Source organism: Gavialis gangeticus, unplaced genomic scaffold, assembly GCF_001723915.1.
Source record: "Gavialis gangeticus isolate Ggan-Ray unplaced genomic scaffold, GavGan_comp1, whole genome shotgun sequence".
NCBI lineage: Eukaryota > Metazoa > Chordata > Crocodylia > Gavialidae > Gavialis > Gavialis gangeticus.
In genome coordinates, this window is record NW_017729022.1 from 20,257,876 (window position 1) to 20,281,791 (window position 23,916).

Genomic DNA, 23,916 nt, shown 5'->3' on the forward strand with positions numbered 1-23,916 from the left:
GTGACCTCGCATTGTTGGCCTATGTTCACCTTGGAGTCAATAATGACTCCAAGATCCCTTTCTGCCTCCATGCTCTCAAGAAGGGAGTTTCCCATTCTATAAGTGTACTGCTGGTTTCTGCTGCCCAAGTGCAGCACCCTGCACTTGTCAGTATTGAAACACATCCTGTTTATGTTAGCCCACCCCTGTAACCTATCCAGATCTTGCTGCAAGATCCCTTGCTGCCCGCATCCCCTGTGCAGAACCCTGCACTGCAGCCCCTGCCATGCAGGAAGGGAACACCTCTCCAGGGCAACATGGAGCTCACTGTGGCAGCTACCTTTCTGCATGGCTCTACTGTTCCCCTACAGTGCCAGGTTGCACACACATATGTTGCGGAGGTCCCAGGGGAAAGCACCAGGATGGGAGCCTGAGCCTGTATGCAGTATGCAGCTCCCAGCCTGCACACAGATGTGGGGGCATTAGTCCCCCTGCCTCCCTGGAGTGCATGCCATGGCATGCAGCAGCCTCCCTGCCACATGAGCCCACAGCAGGCAGTGGGGAGGGCAGCAGGCAGTGGGGGGGGCCAGGCTGCATGCCACTTCAGCTGCCACCATTTCCTGCCAGAGAAAGGGGGCTGTGGACCCAGGCCCTGGCCCCATAGCCCTAGCAACTGGGAGCCCCCTCCAGCAGGGCTGGGGGAGAAGGAGCTATGGGTGGGGGGCAAGGGACACCACTAGGGCTGGGGGGGCTGTGGAGGCGGGGGGGAGAGGAACACCAGCAGGCCTTGTAGGGGGAGGTTGTAGGAGGGAGTGAGGGGCACAAGCAGGGCCAGAGGGGGCCTTTCATTTTAACCACAGGTTTGGGGGGCGTTATCAGAGAATTTGCAATTTTTTATCAGGGAAAACCAAAATCCCTGGTGATCACAGGATCTTTCAAAGGTTATTTATTTACAGTCCATTTATGGGCAGTGGTGCCATGTAGTGGGTGCACAGGGGTCACTGGTGCACCCCCTCACAACCAGCATTCCAGGGGAGGGGGGGCAGGCAAGAGCACTGGTGCCCTCCCCCACAAGAGCACCAGCCATGGAGTGCACCAGGAGAAGCGGTCCCTGGGCAGGTGATTTCTAACATGAAACAGCTACAGATCTTTGCCTGGATTAGTGGTCAAAAGCAGGAGGAGACCATGACTAGTCACAGGACCAATTTTCTGTTTAATTGCTTAATGAATGATATATTTGATGTACTTGAAATAAAAACCATTCAGTGCTCCATCATCATAGTCAGGTCAAACAGTTTAATCAGAGCCTGAAAACTACAGACAATTTATCCTTTCAGTTCACTTGGGCCATTAAATCCAACTGAACCTTCCCTTTTTTATTTTCAAAATCCTCATTATCAATAGTATTTTCCCATTTTAAACTCTTAAGTGGGAGACATAAGGGTGTCCTGGACATAGTGAAGGTGATGTCAGAAGAACAGACTCCAAAAAATTGAAAATAGTGTACAATGTGTTATGTTGTAAATATGTATTATTAGCTATGAATATGTGTTGAAGCTCCAAGAGAGACTTGGGATGACAGAAGACTGCTTACTTCACTGTTATTTTTTCATTAGTGCTACAAGTGATGATCCTAAAAATATAGCTGGTTAAATTCAGTTTTGCAACTACATGTAACACTGGGAAGGAGGAAGTCACTAACCAAGGATATATGCTGAAGAAGGAAAAGGTCTTGTAATCAAATGGAAAGTCCTTTGATTATAAGGAACAGGCTTTGCAAGCCTTGCCTACAACACAAATGCATTCAGAGATCTATAAGGGCCATGGCTTTTGTCAGGACTTTCCACAATAGGTCTGGTGTGCTCTAAAGAATTAATTCTACAGACAAAAGCTATGAAAGCAGTATCATTGCAAAAGGTGAATGGGAAAGTGTTATGCTGTGAGCTTCACTGTATCTGTGAAGTGTCAGAGTTAGAGAGAGAAGCTTAAAAATAACAAATGAGGGAAGAAAACAAACTTTCAGTCCCCAGTTCCTCAAGTTCGACTGACTAAGCCAGGAAATTCTTAGATGACTGCTGCCTAGGAGATCCCTCCCTGAGGGACAGCTATAAAATGGTAGTTATAAAAAAGGGAGAGCTTGGCACTCAACCAAGACTTTCCCAGGAGTCTGACTGGAACTAAAACCTATGAGATAAATCTCTGAAGAAAGAGCCATAGGAACATAACACTGAAAACAAGCAGAAAGAGGGGTATGAAAGGCTGTCCTATCTGGCATCTTCCATTAAGCAGCTAGACAGATCTGATTTTTCCTTGCCATCCTCTTGAATTTTCTCTCCTGCATAGTAATCTACTCCAAAAGTTCAAGAAGTTTCACCTGAACCTACCACAAAAATTGTTTATGGAGTCTGATGCCACTCAAATTCAAAACCAAAAGCTAAACCAATCAAAAACTTTACTTTTCATAACTAGTATTACAGATTTTTGTGTCACAGAGCCAAACACCATCCAGAACATTCCCACTTAAAGCAGTTGTCTCCCACGTCTGGCTTCATGGCTCCCTGCTTATAGCTATAGGAAATTTTGCTTACTACAAATTAATGTAATCATAAACCTGGGGGGTGGGGAAGGTGAGGGGGAGGAATTTGTGGGTGTCCTGCATATTTTCTTGAATTTGGCATGTGTAGTCTCTATAAATAGGTAGTGTGAAGCCATATTCAGCATTCTTGTGCTTATATTTGTATAGATTGTTGTATCTGATATAAAAAGTAATTTTGATATATCTTTATATAATAGCTTAACCTGTTTTAGTGAGGTACTAATGAACGTAAATGGCCCTCACCCATTGACATTTATGACATTTTTACACATGCTCCAGGAGGCGTGGGGAGGGGGGAAGGGTGCTTTACTTTGTGGGCCACACTAATGAAAAGCACCCAAGCATTACGTGTACCAGCATTCCCCATGCTGAAAAATGGCAGCAGGGTGCTTTGAACTAAAGCTCATCGAATGAGCTTTAGTTCAAAGCATCCTGCTGCCGTTTTTCAGCATGGGGACACTGATGCATGCGATGCAGTGCATTTATTTCCATGCTCCAGCAGCTTAATTAATCAAGTCTGCCCCGATGCACTGGATTTACAGCACATTGGAAATCCCAGTGCATTCCAGCTCCCTGCATGTCTATAGGAGCTCTTAGGATGTAGCTACATAAATTTCATAGATTTTAGGGTCGGAAGGGACCTATTAGATCATCGAGTCTGACCCCCGGCTCTGGGCAGGAAAGAGTGACCTTAACCAGGTGTTTGTCCAATCTCCTCCTAAATACCTCCAAGGAAGGGAACAGCACCACCTCCCTTGGAAGTGTATTCCATATTTTGGCAACCCTCACTGTAAAGAATTTTTTCTTGATGTGCAGTCTAAATTTGCCCTCCTTCACTTTGTGGCCATTGTTTCTAGTTACCGCGATGGGCACCCTTGTAACATTGTATCCCCTATTTCCTGCTCCCCCCACCCCATGAGTTTGTAGACAGCCATATGTTATGTTTCAAACACATTAAAAGCTCTTACGACATGCAGATTGTCTGCATATTAAGGCAGGAAAAGATGAGCTAAATACTCTCTGAGCACCTCGGAGACAAGACTCTTTAGGAGAGAATTATCTTCACCTGGTGTTAGGCAGCTCCTTGCAGCAACATCAGCCTGCTCCATGAAGCTAATGCCAGAAATCTGCAGTCCTCCAATACCCTAGGAGGCACTGCTCCCAGCATGGACTAGCTGTCATCCAGAACTCTACTGCCCTGGACTGCCAGCTGGGGACAGTCAGGCAGCAGCGGGTGAGTGGGAGGGGATGGCTGGAGATTGCCCCTCCACACTGCTTGGATAACCCACCTACCAACACCTTGCTGTCATCTGGAGTGGTACAGGTCAGTGGGGGAGCGATTGGTGTGCAGCACAGGGTGGTGCACACCAATCTGGGTTGAAGGGACTGATCCAAGCAGTACAGGGTGGCAGAAGGGCCTCTGTCACCCTCCCCATGATCTATACTGCTTCTAGTGAGGCAGCAGACAGGATAGGCATGGAGCAAACTTGGCAGCTGCTCCTAGCTACATCCCCACTTGCCAGTTCTCTAGCAGCAGGTCAGAGCTATGCATGTTAGAGAAGGTATTAACCTTAACATGTAACACCAACATTCCCTGCAGCTGGCAGGTGCTAACTGTAACATGTAACTACACTCATAGAAGAAGTATTCTCTGAGAATTAGCCTTGGACAGGGTTTACTGGCTTACCACCCTTGTCTTTGTACTCTGAGACCTGGGAGCCAAGCTATGACCAGACAATAGTGATTTTACATTTTAAAAGGAAAAGGTCTAACATGAAGAAACATCTTAAACCAGCAAGCACATTTCCCACCGAGGGAAAATTAAAAATGTCGAAAAGGATTTACATTTTCTCCCCATCTTAATAATCAGGAAAACATTTGGAAAACATACACCTTTTGGAAGCAGAAAGTTACTGGCATAGCGTGAACCCACTTTAGAATCCAACAGGTGAATAACTAGAGAGGCAAATGTACTTAAGCCTGCCTCAAGACCTCGGCTTTATCTTTAGTAGAATAGACAGCCTAGGGAAGCTGTGGGCTCTCCATCACTGGAGGTGTCCAAGAAGAGAACAGACTGCTACTGATCGAGGATGTTCTAGGGGTAGCTAGCTATGCCTATATTCTACTATGGGTATTTCCCATGCTTCTGGGCTTTGCTGGTTGCCCCTGCCACCCTCCCTCTCTTTCTGCTACATACGTAAGGGTGCTTTTAAGCCTCCGTCAGAGGCATTGGGTGTTGTTACAGCCAAGGCTGAGGACTTTGATTGGTGTGGTCCAATACTCCTGCTGGGATCAAATCTAAAGGTTCCTGGCTAGCGAGTCTTGCCCTTCCACTACGGGTCAGACTGATTGCCAAATTTTGGGTCAGGAAATAATTTTACCCCATGGTCAGATTGCTACAGAGTATGAAGGTTTTTGCCTTCCTCTGTAGTAGGGGCATGGCCTGGGATCTCTTCAGCATATATTGACAACAGGCCTATATATTCTTATATATCTTATATATTATATATATCTTTATATGAAGACACCTGGCCTTCAGTCAGGTGCCTCTTTCTTCCTTAAAGTAAGAGGGGGTTAGGGGCTTCTGTTATACCATCACGTATGGACATCTTTCTCCTATGCCCTTAATATGTGTATCTTCAGTGACAACCAAATGACATTTTTTTCTTGAAATAAGAGGGTTGTAGAGCCTAAATGCCTATTCAGTTCTGTTCCTCTTTATTAGAGCTAGAAAGCTATCAATGAATGTAAATGGTGACAGAATTTTTGCAATACGTACACCTATCTATTAAGAATTGTACGCATTTTAGTCAATCTCTAAATACAAGTACTATCCTGGGGCAGGGTTTTTTACTCCACAGTAATGCACATGTAGATGCTGGCTGGGGCATGTAGTCCAGGGCTGCTGAAGCATAAAGGTACTTCAGTGTCAGGCTCACTGGAAGGGTCAGAGCAGCCCCGGGCTGGCAGGCTGACCCCCCGGGCCTGGTGCCTACCTGGCTCCTGTACCCCAACTCAACATGCTGTGGTCCTGGGAGAATGTATAAATGCAGTGCCTGGGAGCAGTAAACTCTGGTTCTGGAGTTTATAGCTGTACATTAGTTGTGCATATAGACATGCCTCTATGTACCCAGGAAGATTTAATCTAGGTCACAAAGTTGGCCATGACTTCGGAAAAATCCTTTTTATTCTTACATTCTGCCTTCTGAAAACAAGGTGTGTACTTTATTTGGGGTGGGGACAGGGAAATACAGTGCAAGAAAATACAGTATTTTCAAATGTTCTTAAGTACTATCTAATATTCAACAATTAAGAGTATCTGTACATCTGATACTGAGACAAGACAGCACTGGCCATCCAACTGCAAAAAAGTTCACAAAAATGAATGGTAGCTATAAAAAATCTCATTGCTTTATTGAAACTAAACTTGCTTTTACAATAAGGTCTAGAATGTGACAGCTATATTTGTTTGTGCATTAGGACAAAATATACATCGAAAAAAACTGTCTTGTCAGTATAGCTGGATGAAATATTTCAGTTAAGTATTTTTTCTTCACTAAAAATGCATTTTCAAGTTAACCAAAGCAATTAATGAATTGATGCCACACTTGCAAATTGTTTTATGGAAAAAAATGAGATGGAAAACATTTGAGAAGCATAAATGTTCCATTTTTGCATTTTCTAAATGACATTTTCTTTCAAAATGTACCTAAGCTTAATTTTTAAAGGTAAAAGGCAGAAAAAAATCTAAAAAGTAAAACACATTTAGATCAATCAAACTTTTTTTCAGGTTGCAATACAATGTATATACATTATTTCCTTTTTTCTTTAACTTTTTTGCTTTTTTAAATTTAGACAGAAAATCAAATTACCATATTGACTTGAATATAAGGTGAACTCCCAATAATTAGAATCCATAGATGACAAATTTATAAATGTTATTATTTTCAAGATATAGAATCTAATTACTGGAGGCTTGCCTTGAATTTTTCACCCTCCCACTACTATAGCAGAGAAAATAAATCTGGGGAGTCAGGTTCCCCCCTTGCCCTCTGCCCACCCCCCAGCTTCTTCCTCCTCCTCCTTACTATCAGGCTCTACTCTTGCTGAGAACATGAAAGACATGGACGAATTTGAAAAAAAAATCTTAAAATAAACATGCCTGTATTAATTTGCATATAGGCAAATTACTATGGGTGCCCAATGCCTTAGCCCATCTAGAATTAAGGCATTTTACCTTTTTTGAAACTGCTGTAAGTTTTAGCACAGGTGTTCCATAAATATACTTTTAAGCAGCACTTTTGTACCTACTTATATACAGTACAAACTATGCATAATATTAGTCCAAAACAAAAAGGCTCATTATATACTACACAATTCACTGAGCTGCACCCCAGCAGAGTCAACAGCATTTCAAGCCATAGTGACCCCATAGCTCAGCAATGCTCAGTACATGTGTGTAATCTACATACCCAACCCCAAAGGATCCATATGCTAATTAGCTCCCCACTCATAACTGGAACTGGGTGTTTTTGTCTTGAGTCCTGGGATTCTCCAAAAACTTATATGCAGGTGAGGCATAGGACAAGGTTGTCCAGCTCCAACTCATGGAGGTCAGAGCTACACTAATCATACATGACAGGCTGAGAGATGGGGCCAACAGAGGGATTCTGAGTGGACTGTTTGGGGTCCTGTCTGCTAAAGAAAGTAGCTGATGAAGAAAGGCTTCACCACATGGAAAAGAAATAGGAATCATTAGAGAAGGAAAAGATAAGCACGGCTCAGCTGTGGGAGTGCAGAGGAAGGTGAAATATATTCTATGTTGTAGCTCACTGTGGTTTGAAAAAGAGAGTCAGTGTTGAGGGGGACTTAGCACAATGGGCACTGCCATTTATCTTATCCAGATGGTCTGCACAAACCTATCTTTGTGATAGATTCCCATCAGTATACTTACCCCATATGGGTCATGTGTTTTATAGTCATGATCAGTACTGGCTACATTTAATCAACTTCATAGTTTCTATTAACATGAGGACATGCTGCTTTTGGAAGCAGTATAGGTACAGACAGTGTATTTTATGAGATTTCCTTGTATGTGAATGTAAGATGAGGAGCATTCTCCCCTTCTCCCCCAAGCTGTTGGGGGAGAAAAAACTTTAAGTAAGTACGGTACCTATTATACTCACACCTTTAGACATAAATACCTGATTCCCTTTGACATCATCAATCACATGTTTCTCCAGTTCTTATTCAACATTTACCACCCTGGTAAACTTGCCAAACACCAGTCAACCAACACAATAAAATAAAGGTAGAACCCAACTGGTAATCTACAGCTACATGTAAAACTATAACTAAAATTTTATGCATTCTGAGAAAATACAAGCTTCCAGTGCTGAGAATGTAATGCCAATATTATTTAGCTAAAAGGAATAACACTGTAAGAAAAATTTGTATTCCAGCAGCATCAGACAATCCTATTCCAAAATCACCGAATATAAAATTAGATTGGCAAATAAAACTGAGTATGTATGTTATTAAAGCTAGGTTTATTCAGGCATAAACAGCAAAGGTCTTGACTGATTGATACACTTGTTAACCATATTCTAAAGTTGAAATTGTTCTCATTTGCATACCCTTCAAAGAACTTTCTTCAGACTTCCCATACCAATTGCCACATGTATGTACATGATTTAATCTTAATGATCAAAAATCCAGTAGTGATATATTAGAAAAAATGTGTATTAATTGGTTTTTAGCCATACATATACTTTTACCTGTTATAAAGCTGTACATTGTTATACAGCTCATCACACTGCTTTGTCTGTTACCATAGATATTGGCATAAAATGGCAAGTTATTGTTTTCAGTATTCCATTATATATAATTTTTAATTCCCTAAATTGATTTGGCATGCAGAGCCAAAAAATGGTTGCTGTCATACAAAAAAAGTTTCTCACGTTAAAAATGTAAGAGAAACAAAAATCACATGAGAAATTAAACTAGTTTTCTTCAGTAAAGTATATATAAAAATGCCTGTGTTCATGTTTGTAAAAATAATAATAATAGCAGTATATTTTATAATGGATAATTAGCATATCTATCGTTAATATATTTGGCTCTCCTCAGAAACTAAAGACATTCTTGTTATTTATAAAGGGTACCAGGAGATATAACAACAGTCCACGTACTGTCAACACCACTCAAGGAGACACAATGGAATCAAAATAACTTCAGATATTTGGGATGCAAAGAAAAAAGAACATGCTGGAGTTCCATGCTTATTGCCACTCCATGGATTTCTTTCAACAAATGCAATCAGTTTACAAATAAATAGCAAGTATTTCTAGCTGCTATGTGAAAATCCATGTGGAACCTGAAGGTCAAGTTGTTTACGTTCCAGTCTGCACATCATCACTAGTAATAAAGATTCTGTAATTGAGTTTCAATAAACAATTCCATTGATAATGCTGGAGCCAGAACAGAACAGAGCTCATTCCTCATCTTTGTGCTGGTTCTTCACTAACCAGAAATAAAAGCAATTAAAATACAACTTTTTCCCACAGAAGCCAGCAAAGAAAGCCAGCGTATGTACAAATTGTGTTGATTCAAAATATTGCCTGCCCACTGTTACTCTGGATTTATATTCAAATAACAAAACACATATTTTTTCATTGGTTAAACTCTTCCATTATGCTCCAAAAGTGTGGAGATGGATCAGAAGTACTAGAGAGAGACAGGGTTAACAGGTTAAAACATAAATATTACCTTATTTGTTTAATACCTTCCCTTACAGGCCTGTGATAGGATAATACTTTTTCAAAATAAAAGCAAAGAAACTCTAGAGGACATAAGTGGATTTTAATTGCATCAGTGTGCACTAAAGGTTTTCAGGAACTCATAGTTTTCTTAGACAAAAACAAACATGGTCACATTGGAAGGCTGATCTCATGAGGGCATGTAAGGAAGACTATTGGACTACATACTGGTGACTCAGATGTAATGAACACTAACTTTATTTTCAATTTTGCAATGCAGATCATTTTCCACATCTTATGGACTTTTTAATATACAAGCTGAAATACTTCTTCTACATATTGTTTTGCTTTCAATAAAAAGTATGCTAGAGAATATTTAGCTTCTAATACCACACTGCCTAACAGCACTGAATATATACTGTTTTTTTTAATGAAGTGGCATCTCTTTGATCATGTTAGAAAGTGATGTAATATTTCTTCAAGAAAGAACTGAAGCCTAACATCAAAAAAGTTTAATGGAAGGAAACAGGCAAAGTTTTCAGTTATGAAACTTTCAGATCAATGAATTTCATATGTTCTTCTGGAACTGCAACTTAATTAACTGAGAATTTTGTTAAGTGGCTGAGATGTTCCTTTCAGATCTTGTTTTAATGTCTATCTAAATACTTTAAAACTGCACCCAAAAAATAACTGCACCCATTCAATATTATAAAAAATCCCTGTCATTTTCACAACCAATATTTTTCATTAAACATTACAAGAAAATATTACGATAAATGTCACGACTATCATAAATATGTTCTTGAAATCATCTTAACAGTAAGGTTCTCTTTTTTTACCTGTTAAGCAGCTAATTAATTTAACTGTACTTTCCATTTATGGACGTCCTATAATTTCTCTAGCTACATTGGCAAATTTTGGTAATTCGTACATTACAGCCTTGATCCTCAGCTAGTATAAAATGATGTACTTCCAAGAGCTGACTTACCCCAACTAAGAATTTGGCCCTATTTTTTTCAAACGTAGGCTTGAACAAAAATAGTTAAAAGCTGAAAGAAGTTCAGGATATTTTTATTCAAATTACCTTTAAAATGAAACTATTATAACTGAGCTCAACTTCATCAGAGCATGTTCTGGACTTTAAACAGGGCACAGAACACTGAAAATGAGCAGGTGGATCAGGCAGCAATCACCTGCTGTATCACATTCTTATACACAGCATGCTGAGGTAGGCTACTGGAGGTTGCCTTATAATTGCTGAATGCTAAAAACACTCAATCAGCACTAAAACTTGTTCCAATACAGTGAAGAAAAGAGAGCAGCAAAAGAGAATGCAGCAAAAGGTCAGCTAAATGAAGCCACTATGTTTTTGGGTCACATATTGAATCAAATCTCATTTGGCACAAGTTGGCTAAATGCCACTGAATATGTACATTTTTACTAACTATATTCCCAAAATCATGAAAATCCCAATGTGTAACATTTTCACAGGAAAACTATTTGTTCACATAACTAAAGTACCAGGATTAAAAAGTGTCTCAAAATATTTTTTGATATTCACAAAATATCTATCACTTCTCTACTCAATGCCCACCCCTGCATCCCTTCCATGCTGCAGATGTCTGGAGAAAGGGATGTATTTCTATTTGCTGGTGAAAGTATCAGAATATTTTCTTTGTTCTGTGTCTATAAGCAATTCAGAGGGTGCATCTACCCAAGACACCATCTGTGCAGAAGCCAAATAATGCTACACAGTAGCATGTCACAGCACTAACAGTGCTGATACACTACTGCGCAGTATTAGGCTACTGAGCAGTAGCATCACTTAAAAGTGCTACTGCACAGTAAAGCTGGTTATTGCACATTTATTTAGTACGTGATTATACAAATACTAAATAAATTCAGAGTAACCACTGCACTGAAGCGTCTCAGTTAGATACGTTTAGAATCAGTTAAAATTATATCAGTTTTTACATTGTTTCTAGATCCCAGAAAGGCAAACAAGTGTTATGAAAAAAAAAGAAATCTGTTTGTGCAATCTTCTTTACACAATATAACAATTATGTGACTATCTTACAATGTTAATGTTTTCTTTAAACTGCCCCCAGTCTCTCAGATCGATTACTACCATACCAAAACTGAGATTTGACCATACTAAAACTGAAAACACAATGTACTTCTTGTCCTTTTTCCTCACCAAGACACTGATCAAATAGTATAATAATAAATTTCACTAGAAGCCAAAGCCTCAGATCTTTACTGACTTGCAGGTTGACCCAAAACCCATGGGGAAGACAAGACGGCTTTGATTTCAGTGGGCTTCAAAACAGTCCTTTTTTATGCAATCTTAGAGAAAATTCCCTGTAGAAGGCTTTGGAGATTGCCCAAAGGTTTCCCCAAATAAAAACTAGATGAAGAACCTTGGCTTTTGTCTTAGCAAAATTTGATAAATAGACACAATAAAAATATTATCACAAACCTGCAAAAAATCCCTTACATCTACACTCTAAAGACAGGATTCACTGCAGAAGAAAATTTGCAAGTACACACATACTGCAGACTAACACTGCAGTGAAATTTGCCTGGTTAACAAAAGAGCTATATGCCCTTGACACAAAACAATTTTTATTACAATGCTGGAAATTAATTCCTTGCCCAAGAGGCATTCATGGTCCTACTGTGTATGTTATGCATGCTCGAAAGGGAAACATTTAGATTATCTAAAGATGCTGTCAGGTGAATTAAACCTATTGTGAAATGCTTAAATTTTGCCATCAGAAACCTACTGATTTTAGTGGAACTAACTGCTATAAGAAGCAATGAAAATGATCGGACAGCAAATTAAGCAGGATTATGACTTATGAGAAAATATTGGATTAATTCAAACTTCAATATAGTTGCACTGTTTCTCTCCATGCACAGTAGAAATCAATGCACATCCACCCACACACCCTTCTACTGAATGCTCACAGTGCAACTTAATGGGGACCAAGAGGAAACAGTTTCAAAGTTGAAATATTTTTTAAAAATAAATTAGTTTAACAAATGTAGAGGAGACAGAATAGAAAAGAAGTTCCTCTTGTTAAATGGCTACCATTCAAGCTGTAAGGTACGAGTACAAAATTAATAGTAAGAAAAAAAAATCAGGTCTAATTTCCCAGATAAGGACAGTGCTTTGACATTCTTCCTAGAAGAAGAGCACATAGTCTGCTAAACCTTACAGTTTTAAACAAAATCATGAGCTATAGCTTTACCTTACTACTGATGCAACCAACTCAAATTGCCCCATCAATTTTTAAACAATATGCCACAAAGAAATCAATGCAGAATGCTACTTAACGATATACTCACCAAAACTAAAGTATAATACACATTTCATTCAACTCGTGCAAGCAATAGTTACTGTTATTATCTATGGAAATTAGACTTCCACAACATAACCTTCCAGTCAAGTTCAGTAAGAGTTGCTATTTGACATATTTATTATTATTTGTTATCTTAAACAATTACCACAGTACCATAGGTCCTTTCCAGATATAAGAGAAGGCATGATTCCTGCTTTGGGTTATCATCATCAGGGAGATGCTGTTTGATACTATTCTATTTTTATCCTTCACATGAAAGTAACTAACTGTGCTATTTATAAGGAGAAAATAAATAGTCAAAAACATTACTGGGATGGCTAAAGGTAAAAAAAAATGTTGGTTAAATTTGTGCTATTTTTAAAGCAGAATTTTAAAAGAATTTTTAAGGGTCTTGCTCATGTTTTTAATGAAGGAAAGCTGTTCATGAGAAGCTGAAACTTGGAGAATGAAATGCACAAGCCATTCACTGTTGAAACTTGTGCTCAAACCACATCTGAAAATGCATGTTAGAATTCTTGTCTGATTGATTCAAAGGAAAACCACAGGCTTCAGAAAAATCATCAGTTTCTCACAACTGACAATCTGTTCAAGACATATCCTTTTTAAATGGAAAGTTACACCAGACCATATTGTCTTAGGTGCAATGCTGATATGCAAGAGCACCTTGCAATTGTCATTAAGCTCTGCTTTTGATAACAGATTTGCAAAATACCAAAATTAAAGAAGAACTGTAGAGCAGAGTGAATAGGACTTACATTTTCAGTAAATATTGGCTTATATTTTTTAAATAATTTGACTGTTTGATCCATGTCTGTAGTCAAATCCTGCCCTTACAGGTTCACTATCATGGATATTTTGAATTGAAGATGGGATTCTTGATTATTTACCAAAAGCAAATTATGTAACCAATGAGCAGTGGGACGTACTTAAAAAATAATTGTAAACTTGACTCTATAATTTGAAATTCATGCCGTTGGCTAGTTATATAATTCAAATCAAAGTAATTTGATACGGGAACAGAAATAGTATTTTACTAACCATCATGAATGCAAAATATTAATAGAGATTTTTAAACATTCATAATAAACCCTAATGTGTAGACCAAGAATTATTCACTGAAGTAATATGCAACTGAGTTTGAATAATGGCATTCAAATATGTAAATATGCTTGAATAATAAAATCTGCAATCTTTTTTTAGACGTTCTGCTGATAGACTATTAGTGGAAACTAGTTTATCTTCATTGATTACCTTTTTTCCATTTGAAAAATAGCTTCTAGCCTTATAAATAGAAGCAAATTATTACTCTCTTGCTGTTCCAATACAAGACATTCTCCACAATCTTGAGGGATCACCATATTTTCTTTTTATAAACCCTTCTTCACGAAACCTCATTTTAGAAACCTCTTTAGGACCAACACCCATTTATATTCTATTCATAAGGTTAAATATAGATTTCAGCTGATGTGTTCTCTATAAATAAGACTAGTTCTTACTCTTTTCCTGCTATACTCTGTTTCTCTTCCCCACACCTCCACCCCAGTCTTTTTCTCTTATAAGTAATGTAAGTAACAAGGTATTCAGTAGAGAGAAGCCTTCCAAAAGACAGGTGAATATTCTACCTGCATACTAGCAATTTTTCCTAGTAGAACCATATTCAGTCAGCAGGGCAAGTACAATTTTTTAAAACACCTAGGGCCCTAAATTCTACTTTCTAAAGTGTTTTAGAATCATCTAAAAAAGCAGATAGGTATTTCTTAGCTGAATGAATATTTTTAAAAATTTGCTCCTTTAGGCTAAGTACAGACAGTCAAAAAGTCTGCGGCTGAATTGAGTCAATCTTTGAGGGTTAATCTATGTTCCACAGATTGAACCAATAAGCAAGTGAGCAGACATTCACTTCTGATTCCAGAAATGCAGCCACTTGTCTGTAGTGGCCCAGGCTAGAAGTTGGGGGGCACTACATCATACCTCCCTGCTGAACTGGAGGAGACAGCTTGGGCCAAGGCTCACTCACCCACCCTGGAAAGGGGGTTTGCAGGGAAAGTTCAAAGTATCCTGGGATGCTGGGGGACTGTGAATTAACTTGAATCTGGGTGGGAGAGGGGAAGTTTTGGGACAGGAGTAAAATAAATTGATTTAGCCTAAATCAGTTAAATCTGATCCTACACCTATCCAGGTTTATCTTAAACTGGTTTTAGCCATTCTGAAAGCAATTTATGTGCACTGAACTTCTGGGCTAGGGACAAACATTACACATAAGTGATCCGAAACTGGTTTAAAACTGTAACAGAGCAGATGTTCAGTGCACATAAACCTGTTTGAAAATGGCTGAAACCAGTTTGAGATAAACCTGGTTGAATGTAGTATCAGACTTAACTGATTTGGGTCAAACCGGTTTATACAATGTCTGTCTCAGACCCCTTGCTGGTTTAAGTTAAACCAGAATCCCCCAGCATCCCAGCATGCTTTCTGGGCTGGACAAGGCTCTTTGCTCCACAGCAGGGCTGGCCCCTCCCCTCTGCTCCCTGGCTGGAGTTCAGCACAGACTGCAGGCATCCCTGCTCCCTCCCCTCCTCGTCCCCTCTGCCTTACACAGACACCTCTTAGCATTAGCTAGCAGACCACATGTTGGCTACGGTCCATTCTGTGGCAGACAGGACAAAGGCAGAATCAAAAGGTAGCTGGTAATATCCCTCTGTTGTTTTATTAATGGGATTATAAACACTGAGTTAGGGGTGATAAACACTGTGTTATCAATTCCTTGCTGGGCTGGTCAGAAACAGGGGGAGGGGGGAGGAAACCCACCCCTAATCAGAGCATCCTGCCAGGCCCTGGCCACACCTCCCTCAGCTCAGCACTGTAGAAGGGATGGGATGGCTGCTCTAGTGCCCCCTGGCTTCTAACCTGAGCCACTGCAGGCATGTGCCAGCATTTCTGGGATGTCTTTGTGGTTTCAAACCAGGTTTGCCTAACCAGGTTAGACTAACCAGCAAATAGTGAATCAATTCAGGCTCAGGCTTTTTAAATGTCTGTCCCTAGCCTGTTGTGTTACAGATTTGAACCCATTTCTAAACACTTATACCAGTTTATGTGTAATTTCTAACTGTAGCCTTAAAGTCACTACCCCACTGATTCTGAAGTGGTGTGTCATGGTGGAGAGTGATGAAAGTATGCCACAGAATCACCTGGTATGCACATAAATGCTCTTCCTCCTCATCCAGCACCCTGAACCTGCCCCAGCTACTCCAGTAGTGCCCATGGCTGCCCCTGTAGAGACTATGATCACCGTTGCTGCCTTTCTGCTCTTCCCTCCCCACCCCCCAGGCAGCCCGTGTGCCACCTCCCCGCTACGTACATGCTCCCAGCAGCGCACTCTACTGCAAGGAGACAGGTGGGTGGAGACATATCTCAACTCATCCCTTTCACTCTTCCCATGCTCCCATGACTGGCAGGAGAGGCCACAGGGTTGTTCACTGACATGTGAGACCCTTCAGGAGCAGCCTCAGTGATGATACAAACCAGAAGCTGGGAAGGGACAGAGAGTGAAAAGAGCAGGGCACAGCAGGGTGAGATCTTTCTTCCACTGACCTTAAGTGGCACCAGCTAGATCACTGATTCTCAGCTATCCTCAATGCCTCCTTCCATAACTTTTCTGGATTTAAATCTACCTCAGTGATTTTTAGATGGGGTGCTGGAAAATTCAGAAAAGTTATGGACGGAGACCTTAAAGCTAAAAAGGTTGAGATGCAGCAGTCAGAAATTAATCTTTTACTTAAAGAAAGATGTATTTGGTGTCATTTTTAACAGTACATCTCAGCATTGATATAATTTCCTTTCACAGGGGAATGGAATATATTATGTTTTGAAAAAAAAAAAAAATATATATATATATATTAACACACACACACACACACCTCTTTTCAGGTGTAACAGTGAAGCATGCTGCCAACTTTAATCCATATAAAGGACATGTCTACACCTGATCCTACATCACCGTAGTAATGCACTACAGCAAGGTAGCATCCACGGGTGTCTACAAATGACCAGCAGCTACTTTGCATAATGGTGTCCTGCCCCATTATAGCACACCGCTACAGCAAAGTAGTTGCTAAAACTAACCGTGCACTGCATGTACAGAGTAGTACAGGTGGTTACTGCGCTGTGCTTTGATACTTCACAAAGGAAGTACTAAATCACAGCACAGTAACAACGTCACTGTAGGGCAACATGTAGACATGCCCAAGAAATGAACTCCAGGTATCAAAAGTTGGGGAAACACTGCATGACACCCAGAAACAGACATGGTCCTTTCGCCAACCTGTGAACCAATCGGGGAACTCTGTGCATTCAAAAACGACATCTCCAAATGTGTCGTTTTTCTAGGGTGAAATGCATTATAGCTGCAAAAAGACCACCAGTTTGCACATGAGCTGCAGGTACCCACTGTATCTACAGATGGGTTGAGTATTTTTTGAGTAAATGCAAGTAGCTGAACAGTGAATATTTATATCAGTATTTAATCCAAGTCCTAAACTATACTAAAGAAGTTATGCAGACAAATTTCACATGAAGTATGGGGAAAATTCCAAAATGTGTTTCTTAAATTATAGTCACATTAAATTATGTTTATAAACTTTAACAGTTTATGCTTTAAAAAATTCTTATAAATTAATTTAACTGCAGTCAAAAACACAGATTTTTCTAATCAAAAGCAGCCTTACTTCTGACTGTGACTTTTAAGCTTGTATTTGGCAAAGAAAGTGTCTTCAAACAGAGAAGAAACTATCTGGTATCTTTTGTTCTTCTGGCATGAACATATTAGTTAGAAGAGAGAGTAATTTACCAGTTGGAGTCACAAGGAACCCCATCATTTGTATTCATGTCTTTCTCAGCAACAGAGACAAAATGGCCACACTTCTCAAAAAATCTGTCTATAATGCTTTAGAACCCAAATGGTTCATGTACTGTGCAAAGTGATAGCAGTTTTATCATCAGTAATCAATAAGAATAGTCCCTTACATCACTGATACTTTCATTCATACATCACCACCTAAAAAATAATCATAGCAGTGAAGTCATTCCCAAAAATATTTACAATGGTTGAATACTTACATACCTATCATTTACCCATTTTCAGGTTGTTTTTGGACAGGGCATCAAGTCTGCCTTAACAGGAGGAGATCTGAAGCACTGTGATTTGTGCGCTGTGAACGTACAATTTGTATGAACAAAGTACTTAAAAGATCATTTGTAATAATAGAGCTTTGTCAGTAAAATGTAATTATTGCATGTTAATAATGCCTCCCATCTAAGTCAAAGAATAGTTTTAAAGTACACGGACTTCTTCCTAACAGCACAAATGCTAGTCAAAGACTTTAAGAAAAGAGCTCAGCCTCCATAAATAAAGTAACTAGACTTTCAAAAGTACATTGCACCCAGCAGTCCATTCTTCTTGAGAACAAAGGCACCTGCTGGATGCTAAGCAATTAAGAAAAATATGGCTACCTCATTGGGTGCTACATAGAAGCCAAGTTCTTTTGAGAATAACAACAACTTACCACCATTGTGAATTGTTAATAATTTCTTCTGTTTCTCTTGCTAGCAATGCAGTAGCAGGGATGGCAGCTCTGTAACTTGCTCATCATACCCAAATAATGGCATTTAAAAAATGTGTTAACTATAAAATTAGAATAAGCATATTTTGGTCTGTGTTACAGCAATTGTTCTGAAGTTGTGCTCATGCACTAAACTATTCAGTGCATCTGATCCTGCTGTTTCTACACTCTGTTGATTTTTTATTCCTGATTTAGAGAAATTCAGCTAGATCAGAGTCAGGGTCATGATGTTTGCTCCAGTAGTGCTAAATCCTAATGTGTCTTGCACAAAGCCGCAGAATCTGAATTTGCAGCATAATGCAATAAATACATTTCATTTTTCAGTATTTTCTTGTATTTGACTCTGTACTCTGACCTTCGTCAAAAAGTGTGAATGCCTTTCTCGTACCTGACTGTGGGAAACACCTCATATAACCAACTTTGCAATACAATGTATTGTCAATGTTACTTTTTGCACCTGATTGTGTAAGGCACTTCTCTCAAAATAAGCAAAATTAAATAGAAAGAAACAGGCTGCAATTTGGTATTCTTGAAAGGTTACAGATCAGTATTCATTCAACCTTCTTAAAATGCTGCACCCCTCCTAGACTGTGCAAATGGTTCTTGTCAAATGGTATGGCTAAGTGACAAACCAATATGCCACAACAATGTTTTCTTCTTATTATGAACCAGTGACAGCCACAACCTAGTTAAGATGGAGGCTGGCTTCCAATTATGAACCTGATCTACAACTCCATCACCCACTTGCTCCCAGTCAAGCCATTCCCAATAAGTTTTCACATGTCACATCTCATGCAAAGTGAAATGTTTCAAGGAAATCTGGGTGAATAAAACCAAAAAAGAGTTTTAAAGACATAGGTCCTGATTCTCTACTGCCATGAACCTTGAGTATTCACAATTTTCAAAACTCTTATAACAACATATGATAGAAGCAGCAAATAGCATTGTCTATTACTAAAGTTCCCTGACTTCTCCCTGTTACAAGATGCAGATTTCAGTTGTTTATAACTCATCAAACTTCAACTATTTGTGCTGAAATTTTCCATATTGAATGTCTGTCTTATATTGGGTGCCTGAGTTTCCAGATTGGGGTTAAGTAGAGACATTCAAAAAGCCTGAGGCAGAATCAATCAAACCTTTGCAGGTTTCTCTAAGCTGCATAAATTGGATCGGGAGTGAACAGATCACACATTTGCCCTTCAGTTGGGGCGGTGGGAGGTGGAGGGAGGAACACAAATACCGGTACTGGCCAAGACCAGAAGGCAGGGAGCACTCCTGCGCATCTCCCAGCATGCTGAAGACTGCTGAGAGCAGCTGAGCAGGAGCCAACTCTGACTGGCTTCCAGGCACACACCTCCAACCCCCTGCTGTCACTGCAGAACCTTCCCCACACCCAGCCCTAGGTTTCCAAGAGAGCCCCAGACTGGTTCACTCCTGAAAGCCTAGGGCTGGGAGCAGGGGAGGGCCCATGGTAATAACACAGGGTTAAGGAGGTCTACCTAACAGACGATCAGGGATAGCCCTACTCTGTAGAAGGAAGGATCAGACTCTGAGGGGCCCGATCCTTCCTTCTGCAGAGCACTCCTGTCCCCACTGCCTGATGCAAGCCTCCCTCTCTCCATGTGCACTAAACTTCTGTTAAACATTTAGACCAGTTTCTGATCACTTATACCAGTTTGTGTGTAATGTCTGTACACGGTCTGGTCTGTGTGTCTGATTTTTTTAACGTATTTTATTTAGGCCAAAACAACTGACCTATTTCATTTTAAAATGAAGCTGAGCAATAATAATACTAGTAATTGTTTAAAATCTATTACCTTATATTTTAAATACTCTAATGCCCCCTGGATTTAGAACAGGGACATGAAATTTTGTGCAGCAGGCCATTTTTTACCAGGAATGTGCTTTTAGCTGTCCTGTGAACATCCATGCAAATCTATATAAGCTATACACTTTTGAAAATATGCAGCTTACAGACACTCAGTAGAAACTACTTAGACATTAGCAGCTAAATTTCCTGAAGATGTTGTCTGTATTTGACATGTCATGGCTACAGGATAAGTAGAACTTTCCCTAAAATCACATCTCTGGGCTGCTTTGGGCCATGCCAGGTTAGCATCTGGGTACCTGAAGTGATACCAAGGAGACTCTCTTTTCTGTACTCTCACTGACCTTCAGGTTGGGTATAAACAGCATGGAAGAGGAAGCTTCCTGATTTTAATTCAGTGGGAACCAGAGCTAGACTTGCAGAGTTGTGGAGGGAATAGATTTTGACAAGGAGCTTAGGGCCTTAGAAGGGATATGGGGACTGGAGGTTGGCATGGCGAATTAAAAGGAAAGGAAAACTATGGAAAAAATGTAATGTGGCCATAGAATTAAAAAATATAATGAGAAGCTTGGTACTGCTTAACACACACATGGACACAATCATTGATCAGAAGATTACAAGTATGTGTATACTGCTATTTAGGGATGACCCTGAGGGTCACTCTTATGTAGTCCAAGCCACATGAGTCGCCTCTCCCTATTTACATTATTTTCTATGGCCACACACCAAACCCAGAAGGAAAAACAAGCAGTGAACAGACTAATTCCTAGAAAGCCCATCTAAGAGACAGTCTCACTTCTATTGGTCTCTCCTTCTGTGCTTGGCTCTGATAACAGGCAGCAGAGAGGAGATGTACAACTCGGGTGCTGGCAGTCATCCTGAACTTGCAACCTTGAGCTTAGGTAAGTTGTTAACACACTGCAGGGGAGAGGCAGGCCACGCTCTGGAGAGTTTTTGGGGATTAGTTGAATTTCTACCAGAGGGAAAGCTAAGGGGTTTTAAATGTGGGCAATCAGCAGATCTGAACTAAAGGACAGGCTTATGTTTGGCCCTAGCTAACAGTATAGACATACTATAAAATCCCACTTACTATTCAAAGGATCACTTTCCAGTACAACAAGAACAGTGGTTTAAAACAAAATAGTTAAAGCATAACTAACAGTGTACTTCTTTACCATTACTTCAAAAATACTTTTAAAACACTATAAATCTAAAAGTGTACACAAATTAAAAATGTTCATACAATATTAATACCAACATCATTCTTCAGTACAAAAAAAGAGGAAAGAATTCACCACAATGAAATAATTTAAATCTGGCCCAGGGCATGACACATGATGTATTACAGGAGACCCTTGCCATTTGTGTGGGATATGCATCCCCCACAAATGGCGAACTCTGCGAATAAGGCACTGCATTCATGAACGCCGTCTGCATTCATGAACTCAGTGTCCCTGGCAGCTGGGGTTGAGGCTGGGCTGGGCTGCTCTGGCAATGGCAGGAGCATGGCGGTGGTGGCAGGAGCCTGGTGGCAGCAAACACACAGCTCCCAAGGAGCTTCTTTAACTGTATTTAAGAACAGGGTTTGGCATTCACGAATATTTGAAACAGTGAATACCAAACCCTCGAATAGTGACAGTTTCCTGTATTTGCATTAACTTGATTTCAGTAATAAAAATTGATAACAAATACACTCATGAGCTACTAAGTATACTAGAAGGCAGGACAGCATGGCACTGAAAGACTAACTCATTCAGAAAGGCATAAGCTTTTGTAGACTACAGCCTACTTTGTCAGATGCTATAATATAGAACAGTGGTACTTAACCTTTTTGCCTGGTGGACCAGATTGGCAGTGCCCAGTCCATTTGCAGGCTAGATCCAGCCGGCACTCCCAAACTGGCACCTAGGGGGGCACAGCAGGCACCATCTGGCCACGTGGAGGGGTGCAGGGTGCAGACCAGACTCAATGCAGCCCTACAGGAGAAAGACCTTGCCCCAACCCCATGGAAAGGGAAGGGGGCATGGTCCAGCCCTGAGGACAAGGGCAGGGGTGGGGACCTAGCAAGGCTCCAAGCCAGCCCCATAAGAGGAACAGGGCATGGTCCAGCCTTGACAGGAGAGGAGGAGGTATGGCCAAGCCTTGTGGGTGAGGGAGACATGGCCCACCCCAATCCAGAAGCAGGGGAGGTTTGGCCCAGCTTGACTGCCACACAGGGCTTGGGGCTTGGGGACTTAGCATGGGGGAGTGTGGCCACATTAATGGCCCCTGCTCTTGGTGTGAAATTTCCTGTGGGGAGCCCCAGGCCAGATGCAATGGTACCCCTAGTATAGCACATTATACTAGGGCATCTAACAAAGTAAGCTGTAGCCTATAAAAGCTTATGGCTTTCTGAATATTTACAATTAAACCATACTTCAGACACTTAAAATGCAAGTATTCACAGGTTAAATCTCATTAACTCACAATGAGTGCCCTCTGAGCACCTCAAAGTTATGGCGCTTCTAGTGAGGTTTAACTCTGGGCAGTGCTACCCAGCTCATGTTAGAGTCACTTTAGTCTGCTTCATGGAGCTAAAACAAGCAATTTGCAGTCTTCCATCATCCCAAGATGTACCACTTCAAGCCCCTCTGCCCCAGAGCAGGAATAGAGATCAGGTGTCCTGGCTCCTAGCCACACCCCTGCTTGACAGTCCTCTAGTGGCCAGTCAGCACAATGCAGGCAGGAAAAAGAATTAACCCTTAAACTGTGACTACTCACAGCACATTCTAACTTTACCACTGCTTAACATTCCACAGATTTAGTATGATCTATGTTTACATGTAACTTCATCCTTCATCTTGAAGGTGCCACATTGCCCCACCTTCTGCCTGACTTCAGACTAAGCACAGCTAACTACCTCTTTCTACTTGTGATGTGAGATGTACCTCTGAAAGCACCAAAATGATTCATATGCCATAATGTCAATCACATGTATGCGTGTTTAATATAAAGAATAAATATATTTTATGCTGAACACAATTTAATAGAACTTTCAAATGTTAGAATTCTGGAGAAGATAATAGAAAAAGTGTAAAATATTATCAATTTAGGTTAGATTACTTACAGTTATGTTTATAACTAATCAACAATTGTCATTATTATGTGTATACATAAATGTTTATTTCCTTTATGTGGAACATTATTAATTCTTATATTCTGAGACTAGCCAATTGACTGGGGGAGGAGAGGGAGAGTGAAGCCCTGTTCCCCCTACCCGCTGGGCCCGCTCCCCCCTTTCCTTCTGCTGCTTGGGATATGACCCCCACCACCACCACCACAGCAGCAGGGGGAGGGGAGGTCCTGATTATGTAAGATAGACTCTCTCCCTCCAGTTATAGAAACTTCCAAAGCCATAGATTAAGCAAGTGTACAGAATAATAAGAAACATAATAAACAAGAAAGCAATTGTGAATCCCAGATACAATCTGAGCTGTTTGCCATCTCTAGTCTTCAAGGTTCTGTAAATCAGGGCTATCAAAGATATGGCCTGAGGAGCTTTATCAGCTAGTGTTACGGGGGCACTTGGGTGCCACATTCCTGAGTAGGGATTAGGGCCACTGCCAATCACCAGGGCAGCTCAGGTGCGGGTTGCTGGAGCAACCAGGTTGGTCATGTGACCAGAAGGGGGCAGGGCTGGGCCCGTATAAACAGCCAGGCCGGAGCCTGGCTAGCAGTTCCCTTCTGGCAGCCTGTGTGTAAGAGCTCTGCGGGAGAGCTTAGCAGAGCAGTG

General features: G+C 40.5%; 1 protein-coding gene across 4 annotated transcripts in view; it reads right to left on the bottom strand.

Annotated features, from left to right (window-relative positions):
- The window catches only part of FAM19A2 (family with sequence similarity 19 member A2, C-C motif chemokine like), a 441,285-nt gene that overhangs the window by 234,689 nt on the left and 182,680 nt on the right, over nt 1-23,916 (bottom strand). The window contains exon 1 of one of the 4 annotated variants that reach the window (XM_019514633.1): nt 2,500-2,558. The exons of the other annotated variants lie outside the window; for them this stretch is intronic. The gene's annotated coding sequence lies outside the window, so the exon portion shown is untranslated. Of the gene's footprint in view, nt 1-2,499; nt 2,559-23,916 lie in introns of those variants that run through there. 4 annotated transcript variants of the gene reach the window in all.